General features: G+C 38.8%; 1 protein-coding gene across 3 annotated transcripts in view; it reads left to right on the top strand.

The window, feature by feature from the left end:
• Positions 1-218: 218 nt before the first annotated feature.
• Esr1 (estrogen receptor 1) overlaps positions 219-10,027 on the top strand; it is a 379,003-nt gene continuing 369,194 nt past the window's right edge. For 2 of the 3 annotated variants that reach the window (XM_076858124.2, XM_076858121.2), the window contains exon 1: positions 219-244. The gene's annotated coding sequence lies outside the window, so the exon portion shown is untranslated. Of the gene's footprint in view, positions 245-9,600; positions 9,655-10,027 lie in introns of those variants that run through there. The other variant, XM_076858123.2, reaches the window with a different exon arrangement.

The raw sequence follows: 10,027 nt of genomic DNA, 5'->3' as shown, positions 1-10,027 counted from the left end.
CCGCCGCCTTTATTATTTGAAGGAGAGTTTCCAATCCCAGTCAAATGGTGGTGCTAGTTCTTTATTCTTGAGTTTCTGCATTTCCTAATTTCATGGTCACAACAGCCTCAGAACGGCTTCTAGCAAAACTGAAAATGCGGGCTCCCTGCTCAGCAGCTCTGTGACGGGCAGCAAGGGTTAAGGCCCCTTCTGCTGCCCTCTGTAGCACAAGAAGACAGTCTCTGAGTGACTTTCTTCTCCTCAAGTAGGTACTCCTATTTCTTCTTCTCAATTGATCATTTTTTTTCTTTTTGCTAGAATGCGCGACTGTGTTCAAGCAGGTTGTAACTCAGAGCTTACCTCTCCCGTGAAACGATGTTCATTTTTCTCTCACTGCTCCGGGGGTATTTTGCAAAGTTCCTAGAAAGTCTTAGCATGATGTTAGCATGTTAATCTGAACTTGGTAGTGGAAATTCACTTTGGGAGTAAGATTCAGCTGAGTCACAGGGCAACCCGACTGCCTCTCCTCTGTACAGCACTGACAGGCTCCCTGCCCGCCCCAGATAACTGTATATTTATTGGATCCGGCTCTAGCCATGAGATACTGTATGGCTGAAGCATGTTGCGATTTTAGAAGTTCATGATTGAAATGATCTTGGACTAGCCTGAACACTAACTGTTTCCTTACTCTCTGTTTGGTGCTATAACTTATGTGAGTTTGAACTAAGCAATCGGAATAAGCCATTATTTGTTTCCTGAAGGCAGAGTTTTTTTTTTGAAAAGCTGCGTGAGGTAGCAAGATGAGATTGAGACTCTATGTCTTGTCTTGCCCCATGATTTTTAGGCAAGTTCGTTTGAGTCCTGTGGTTCCGGTTTTCTCTATCTGAACACTACCACTAATGACTTTTTGCAGCAGGGTGGTGTGCACATTAACTACAGCACCACATGTAGCCTGTTGCTCACATAATGACGTGGTGGTCACAAAAGATAGGACAGGATACTTTCATTTTGGTTAAAGGAATGCTACACGTTTCAGGAAATGTTTTAAGTTGTAAGTTTTATTCTGGGTTATGAAGCTAACCAGTTTTTGTTTTCTTTGACTTGTACATAGAAGCCAACATGATTAATAATTTTTTTTTATAATTACTTAATAGAAGAGTTGGCTTTATCAGGGATTGTGATCATTGGTACTGATTCCTATTCAAAGTGCCAGATTTTTAATGACTATGGGTCAGATCTAATAGGCTTACAGAGTACCTTCAAGTAGAAGGTTGTTGGGAAACTTATCTGGTTTTGATATGATACATATATATTTATTTTTTACACATATAAAATATATTTATTTATTAATGTTGAGAGTGAACTTAGGAGAGAGAACCAGGTAGAAATATTTGAACTAAATCATAGAATGCATGGAAAAACCAAAAAAAAAAAAATATTAAGTAGGATAGGAACTGAGATCTTGGATTCAGAGCCATTTCTATTCTTTAAAATGCCTTCCCATTTATTAAAAGCAAATGTTTGCTCTGGTTTTATTAATGTTCTATGAAGTGTGCCTATAAGAACTTGGGATGCATGGACATAGTATTATTACTATACAGGTTGGATACAATAGTGTACAAGTTGTTAGATTTTCAAGAAAATTAGAAACAAAAATAATGTAGGTATGAGGGACAGAGCATGCAGGAAAAAAAAGCAAATTTCTGAATATGAATATAAGGATTATATTTACTAGTAGGATGTTTTTTCTCAGGCTCTTGGAGATACTTGTTTCGTTTCATAACTGGTGACGGTCAAGGAAAGGCATAAAGCTCTGTACTTAAACTTAAGATGAGAACAAAGTCAGACAACTACCTTTTATTTCAGTGAAGCCTGTGTCTCTCATTCAGTTTAGGATTCAGAGCTAGTGCCCTCTACCTTTCCCCTAACACTCTAAAGCGACCTGCACTGTGACCACGGCACCAGGTACCTGCTGAACATTCTTACCTGGTCGTCTGCAGGGCTTCTCCGAGTGTTTTGGCTGTTTCCATTTGGCTCAGTTGCTCAGAACAAATGCTGGGACTGAGGCTCATTGGTTGAAGTTTTGTTTGATCTGAATGGAGAAAAGCTCCGCTCCATGGATGTAGATAGCTCCAAGGAAAAAGAGGGATTAGCTCTGAGAAGACCATCACATTTCTGGATAAAAAAAAAAAAAAAAAAGACTCACACCCACACTTCATCCACGATGGGTGAGTTACGGTCCTGCCCATCCACTTCTACCAGGGCTGGGTCTCTGTCATTAATCCCTAAGAAAGAAACAGCACCTGTGAAGCTTCTGCCAAGTGTCTAATAAGGTGCCATTTTAAAAGACACTTTACAGGTGGCTCTTGCTGAAGATGATAGTGATAAAGGCGCTTGCCTTTTGGGCAGCATCCCAATAGGCTACCTCTGGGCTATTCCCCCCGGACTAGGACAGCGAAACCTTGCACAACTGTGAGTTTGTGGTTCTTTCCAAGGAGTATAAAAATTTTCTCTCTGAAAGTCTGTGACTGTTTTATTAGAGTTTGAAGAGGCTTGCACTATTCATTTGCCCCTAAAAAACATTCTATACAGATTGTTTTCAGCTCAGGTTTTCTATAACAGATAACTATTTAGTGAAGTTTCAGATACAGATAAATATGATATGACTAATTCCAAGACTTCGTTATATGAATTTCTACCTGTGCAATTCAGACAGATTATTTCACCTCTGAACTCAGGTTTTTCATCTGCAATGTACGGGACTAAGAGTAGCCACCAGGTATAATTAATGGAAAAAATGAGATTAAACCACTTTTTAAACTACTTGCAGTATTCAAGTGATAGAACTCAACACAAGAAAGTAACTTTCATTCCAAGCCTAGCACAGTGCCTGGTGCTCAATATATGTTGGTGAATAAATGAATTGAACTCCAGGTTAGTCCCATGACTGCTAGCAGTTGCTGTCTATCTGATCATAACCAGAGACTTACCCTGAAAAATAACGGGGGGTCAGTTCATCCTGCTGAGAAAGCCACCTACTAAAGAACTGGTGCTTTTGTATTAAGCACAAAGTGTTGAAACAGAAGGCCCAGAAACTGCCAATGTCCTTCTGGCTCTTATTCGCATTATTTCTGTCCTTTGGGACCACAGGATGGTCACATTCCTTTGTGATAAGAAAGGCAGCAAGGAATATCTTGCTGAGATATCAATACTTTGTTATAAATTTCTTCCTATTTATTTTCACATTGTAAGAAATATTTTGAGAGATGGGGTGGATGAAGTTCAGTGATACAGCACAACAAGCCTTCCCCTTCTCCCCCCCAAAAAAGAAGAAAAAGAACAATATGTTGCTTTTTGGGGCAAAATCTTAACTCATGTATGCATAGCATGTTAAATTTCTAATTCAATGTGGTATCAGAGAACTGAAATAGACTCTCCCTCTCTGACCCCACATATATTTAGGGCCCATGACGGTTGCAATAATAGCAATTACATTAGCACTTACTGTTTGGGGAGCTCTTATTTTGCATGATACTTTTTATAAGTATATCATGTTTCATCCTCACACCAACCCCAGGTCATAAACAGTAATATGACTCTCAACGTACAAATGAGGAAACTAAGGCTTTGCAAGTTAGTGATTTGTCTCGTATTATAAAGCTTTGTAAATGGCAAACCTAGCTCTAGAAGATAAACTCATCTAATTCCAAAGTTCATATTCTCAGCTATTACTTGAAATAGTATTCATTTCTCCAGTCTCTGTTCAATATGAACTTTGCCTTGGAGAAGCAGGCTGGGCTCAGAGAAGATATTATACCCTCTCTAAGGCTTACTATCTTCCTCTGTAAAATGGGAATAATGATGTTGGATTTAACAGAAGTTTTGTGGCTACTGATGAGAATTCAATGTAATAATAACTGTAAAAGAGCATTGTGAAAAGTTCACTTTATTCAAATACATATTTGTTACTGCCAGTAACACAATTATGCACAAATTATGACTGAGTTTACATGTAACATTTTGTCACCAGGTAAGTGAGCATCGCCTGGGTGTGGTGCTGGGAACCGGGTAGGAGAGGCAGGTCATTTTGTGAATGTGAAGCACTGACAGTGAGTGCATCAGTGCAAGTGTGAGTTGGGAGAGTCCTGGCTCCCCAAGCGCAAGACGAAACTTGCATATGAGCAGGGGCAGGAGGGAGGTGGTTGTGGAGGAAGGTGGCGACCTTCTCCCTGGTCGACCCTTGCAGACTTGGGGGATGCTCTCTAATTTATTTGGAGAAGACAAATGCCTAGGAGCTTCCCTAGGCTCGCTGTTGTAAAAGCCCTTGAAGACTCTTATTGGCTGTACACATGGAATTGTGTTGTCCCAAACTTTCAGGAGCTTAATCTGGCTTTGGTCTCCTACTTGAAATTAAAGTTGTCATCAACATTTTTTTTGTGTGCTTTCCTGCTAAGAATGGGTGTAAGTGGACATAGTCTTCCACCTATCTTTCTTGTTGCCTTGGAGATAATGTCCGGGATCTTCGTGGTTACTGCCAATCATAAGGGGGAAGAGACAGGCCACGACAAGGTGACCAGTCCAAGGAGCTTGTGAAGTTAAGCTCTTCACTGGCAAATTAGAGTGCCGCTGGATTTTTGATGTTTCTTTTTCCTTGGATCTCATTAAACTGCCTTCTTCTCAAATGGAGAGCAGCTGAGCTCCTAATATGCACTCCTTCCCCAACAAGGTTCTTCTGAAAATGGGTGATCTGCATTTCTTTTTTCTTCTTCTGGTGGTTCTGGGGATAGAATCCAGGGCTCCTTGCATGGTAGGCAAGCATGCTACCACTGAGCTATCTCCCCAGCCCAGTGGTGGAAATTCTTTTTCCTTTTCAAATTTAGTTTAGATTCTATTTATTTATTTGCTTAATTCTTTTTAGTTATAGGTTATAATAGAGTCCATTTTGATATAAGTATATAAGCATGGAATATATCATGTTCTAATTAGGACCTCGGTTTTGTGGGTATACACAATGTTGAGATTCACTGTGGCGTATTCATATATGTACATAGGAAAGTTATGTCAGGTTCATTCTACTGTCTTTCCATACTCCCTTCTCTTTATTTCCCTTTGTCTAATCCGGTGAATTTTTATGCCCCCTGCCCTTATTGTGGGTTAGCTTCCACATATCAGAGAAAACATTCGACTTTTGGTTTTTCAGGGTTGGCTTATTTTACTTAGCATAATAGACTTCAGATCCATCCATTTACTGGAAAATTTCATAAAGTCATTCTTATTCATGGCAGATTAATACTCCGTTGTGTATATATATGACGATTTCCTTATCCATTCATCTATTGAAGGGCACTCAGTTTGGCTCCATAGCTTAGTAATTGTGAATTGTGCTGCTATAAACATATGTGGCTGAGTCACTTTAGGATGCTGATTTTTAAGTTCTTTGAATATATACTGAGGAGTGGGATAGCTGGATCAAATGGTGGTTCCATTCCAAGTTTCTGAGAAATCTCTGTACTGCTTTCCAGAGTGGTTGCACCAATTTGCAGTCCTACCAACAATGTATGAGCGTGCCCTTTCTCCCACATTCTCACCAACATTTATCGTTGTTTGTATTCTTTTTTTTTTTTTTTGCTTGAACTCCATTTACTAATTTGATATTTTTTTAACCATAGGATTTATTTTTATTTTTTTTAGTCATACATGACAGCAGAATATATTTTGATATATTACATACCTGGAATGTACATACATCAATCATATTGTCTATTCTATTCTGCTGCCCTTCCTATCCCCCCTACTCCTCCCCTCCTCTCCCATCCTTTCTCTCCATCTAATCTAATGTGACACACTTTTTCTTTTTCTCATTACAACATCATACATGTATTCTGTATAACAATGAGGTTCTCCTTCCATCTGCCGTGCAACTCCCCTTCTCCCTCTTTTTCCCTCCCACCTCTCTTCCTTATTTAGTGGTAGTCTTCTTCTCATGCTCTTCTTCCCTATCCCATTTTGAGTCACCCCCACCTTATATCAGAGAAGATATTCAGCATTTGTTTTTTAGGGATTGGCTAACATCACTTAGCATAATCTGCTCTAATGCCATCCATTTGCCTGCAAATGCATGATCTTGTTATTTTTTAGTGCTGAGTAATATTCCATTGTGTATAAATGCCACATTTTTTAAAAAATCCATTCATATATTGAAGGGCATGTAGTTGGTTCCACATTCTAGCTATTGTGAATTGTGCTGCTATAAACATTGATGTGGCTGTGTCCCTGTAGTATGCTCTTTTTAGGTCTTTTGGGTGTAGTCTGAGAAGGGGAATAGCTGGGTCAAATGGTGGTTCCATTCCTAGCTTTCCCAGGAATCTCCATACTTCTTTCTTGATAATTGCCATTCTGAATGGAGTGAGATGAAATCTTTGAGTGGTTTTGATTTGCATTTCTCTAATTGATAGAGATGTTGCACATTTTTTTCATATTTTTGTTGATAACTCATATTTCTTCTTTAGAGAAGACTCTATTTAGTTCTTTTTGCCCATTTATTGGTTGGATTATTTGATTTTTTTGGTGATTGAATTTTTTGTTGAAGAGGCTGTCTTTTCTTCAATGTAAGTTTTGGTGACTTTGTCTAGTATGAGGTGACTATCTCTGTGGGTTTGTCTCTGTGTCTTCTATTCTGTTCCGTTGGAGTTCTTGCTTGTTTTGGTGGCAATACCATGCTTTTTGTTGTTGTTGTTATTATGGGTCTACAGTATATTTGAAGTCTGGATGCTTTCTGCTTTGCTTTTCTCACTAAGGATTGCTTTGGTTCTTCTGGATCTCTTATTTTTCCACATGGATTTCAAAACTTTTTTTTTCTATTTCTATGAAGAACATCATTGGAATTTTAATGGGAATTGCATTAAATCTGTATACAGCTTTTGGTAGTATGGACATTTTGACAATATTAATTTTGCCCACTCAAGAACATGGGAGAAGTGATCTGCATTTCTGAGACCCATCTTCCTTCTGCTATTCTTAGAAATGGTCTCACTGGGATATTTCCTTTCAGGAGACACCAAGAAATCCAGCAGCAATTTTGAATTTCTCTGACAGATAGTAAATCAAGAATTATTTTCTAAAAACCATGCAAAAAAGGACCTAATAAAGATGATAGCATCATATTTAATAATTCATTTAGTATATTTTTATTTATTTAGTTTTTGGTTCTGGGTATTAAATCCACGGGTGCTTAACTATTGAGCCACATCCTTAGCCTTTTTTTAAAAAATATTTATTTATTTATTTAATATTTGTGTTTTTGTTCTTGGTGGACACAACGTCTCTGTTTGTACGTGGTGCTGAGGATCGAACCCGGGCCGCACGCGTGCCAGGCGAGCGCGCTACCGCTGGAGCCACACCCCCAGCCCTACATCCTTAGCCTTTTAGAAATTTTATTTAAAAATGTTGACACAGGATCTAACTATGTTGCTTAAGGCCTTGCTAAGGTGTCATTTTAATATCTTTTACTTTAAAGCTATGGGATAAACACACACAGACATGTACACAAACACACACACACACACACACACATATTTCAGTAAGGAATTTTAGAAGTCCTACTTGCATCGAGTTTTACTATAGAATATTTAAGGATTAAGGTTATTCAGAGCCAAATATAATTTAATTCAATCCACATTGTTAATTTCTTTCCCTAATTTTGCCTAGGAAATGAGTAGTTGCTACAGGGCCCCATTGTGGCTCATTCAACTTTGTCCTAGAGACCCTGCTCCTAACAGAACAAAAGTGTCTTGGGTACACACACTTTTGTTTGTACTTGTGATTGTGATTGTGATTTGTGCTTGTGATTGCACATCGGTGCCCGGGAAGAGCCTGCTGCACACTGGTGTCAGGGGCATGATTGTGTTTGATTGAGCCTGACATTTCTTTGATCCCTAGACATTCTCTACTAGGTATGGTCAGCTGGGCACTGGGTATAATGTGTGACTCTTAGCTAACAGTTGTAATATATCCTTTCCATCGTAACGTCAGGTAACAGTAGAGGAGAATGTGATCAGTGCTTTGAGAGGGATGAGCTCTGTGGGGGAGTGTGAAGAGAAGGGAGGAAGTTATTTCCAGTTGGCAAAGGGTGGTTAGGGGTGATTTCAGGCAGGAAGTGACATATGACCCTGACCTTGAACTATGGGCAATGTTTCCACAGGAAGATGTAAGGAAAGGACAGAAAATAAGCAAAGCAAAGGCTTTGGGGAATCATTAGCAGTTTGACAGAAATATAGTTAGCACACGTGCAGGGAGGCAGCAGGAGATAATCTAGGAATGGAGAGTTCAATGTCATTTTGAGGATCTTGGACTTCATAATGTAAGCATTAAAGATTTTGGTATAGGCTTATAATGAAATAATGCCTCAACCTTAGGAAAACACTGTATAGATGGAAGTGTTCAGGGGATGAGTGAGAACATCAATTTGGAGGTGATTTGAATAGTTCAAGAGAGGTGAACTATTAATTTAAGTGGAACAACCTAAATTGAACGATTTAATAAATCTTTTAGGACTTGTTTTTTTGAATCAGGACTGTTTATGGTTGTAAAGAAGATTTTGTTCCAAAAATGACTAGTGGAGAAAGCAGTGAGAGTCAAAAGGTCTTACTTTGCCACTGAGGTGCTTAGCAAACAGTCGCAGGCTCTGAGCTGTGTCTCTGTAACTGTAAAATGGGTCTGAACAACTGTTGGGCACCCATCAAAGCACTACACTAGTGGTACCCTGGAGACCAAGTAATGGACCTTTGTAAAGTGCCACACTTCATATGTGTGAAATACTATTTACTTAGAATATTTTTATAGGACAATTATTTTATCTGGACAAAAAATAGATTCATAAGGAAATAGTTCATATCTCTATAGTAGTTGTACTACTACTACTACTACTACTATCAGTCTCTCTAAGATTACTCTCTTAATATTATTGTGATTAATAGGATCATCCCAATTTTTGCATATACTTATTAAATAGATACTCTTCATTGGGCACTGAGAATTTTGACTTTCGAGGCCTCGTTTTGCTCACAAAATGGACACAGGGGTTGGACTCGGGAAACTGCATGGTCTCTGTGATTTCACCATTTGGTAATTCTGTGGTTCTGGTGTTCAGTTACCTCCAATTAGAACAGTGAGTTGAGATACCATCATAAACACAATCAAACTGTAGGCATCTGTCTGGGAGTAAGAGACAGACACACCACTGTCCCATAGACTCAGGGTTCTAGTTGGAAAGGAAGACTGATCTGTCTTTCCTTTGCCAAAATGCTTTGCATTATGGGAATGGGGAGCTGAGTCCAGATATTGTGGGTAGAAGAAAGGGGGAAGGTGGAGTTGGCTGTCTTCCTTTTTTTTCTTATATAAAAGGAAGGGGAAATAATTATGAAAAGAAAAATGGCAAAGAACAGTCTGGGGTGGGGGTTGATAGAAAAGGCCAAGTGCACTCAATAATCTAATTTCAGTTATAATAAATCTCCAGGGCTGATGCTTCACTCCTGAGAGTGCTCAGTGGCTAACACTTGGCTTTTGTATTTGGGCAGAGATGAACAGAGAGAAGGTGATACTGCACCACTCAGCAGGAAGAACATTACTCATACCGGTTGGATGGTCTTTTCCTCTAGATCACCCAGCCTGCACAAAGTAAGCACACAGGTACTTTAAATCTAGTTTGGAACAAAAAAAGATTCATAGAAAAGTGTTTTCTAGGAAATGAAAAGTCAAAAAATAAAGGTCTGTTTACGGTGGCATTCATGTTGCATAAGCTGTATGAAAGTAGATAAGTATTAATCATTTAGAGCAGTTCACAAATTATTCACATTTGGACTATGCAGGGACCTCATTTCACTTCTTTCTCACCATCTGGATTCTGTCCATTTCACTCCTCCCTCAGCACTTGGAATAGAAATGAAATTTCAATGTGCCAAATTTCTACTTATTAGAAGCTATAGTAATATGTTCAGTAGGGAAAGGGATTTATACTGTTATTTGGAAGGAGGGTTTGGGATGATCTAAG

The sequence above is a fragment of the Callospermophilus lateralis genome, chromosome 6 (assembly GCF_048772815.1).
Source record: "Callospermophilus lateralis isolate mCalLat2 chromosome 6, mCalLat2.hap1, whole genome shotgun sequence".
In the NCBI taxonomy this organism is placed as follows: domain Eukaryota; kingdom Metazoa; phylum Chordata; class Mammalia; order Rodentia; family Sciuridae; genus Callospermophilus; species Callospermophilus lateralis.
Note: the sequence above shows the minus strand (reverse complement) of the source record. Positions and strands in the feature narration are given on the sequence as shown.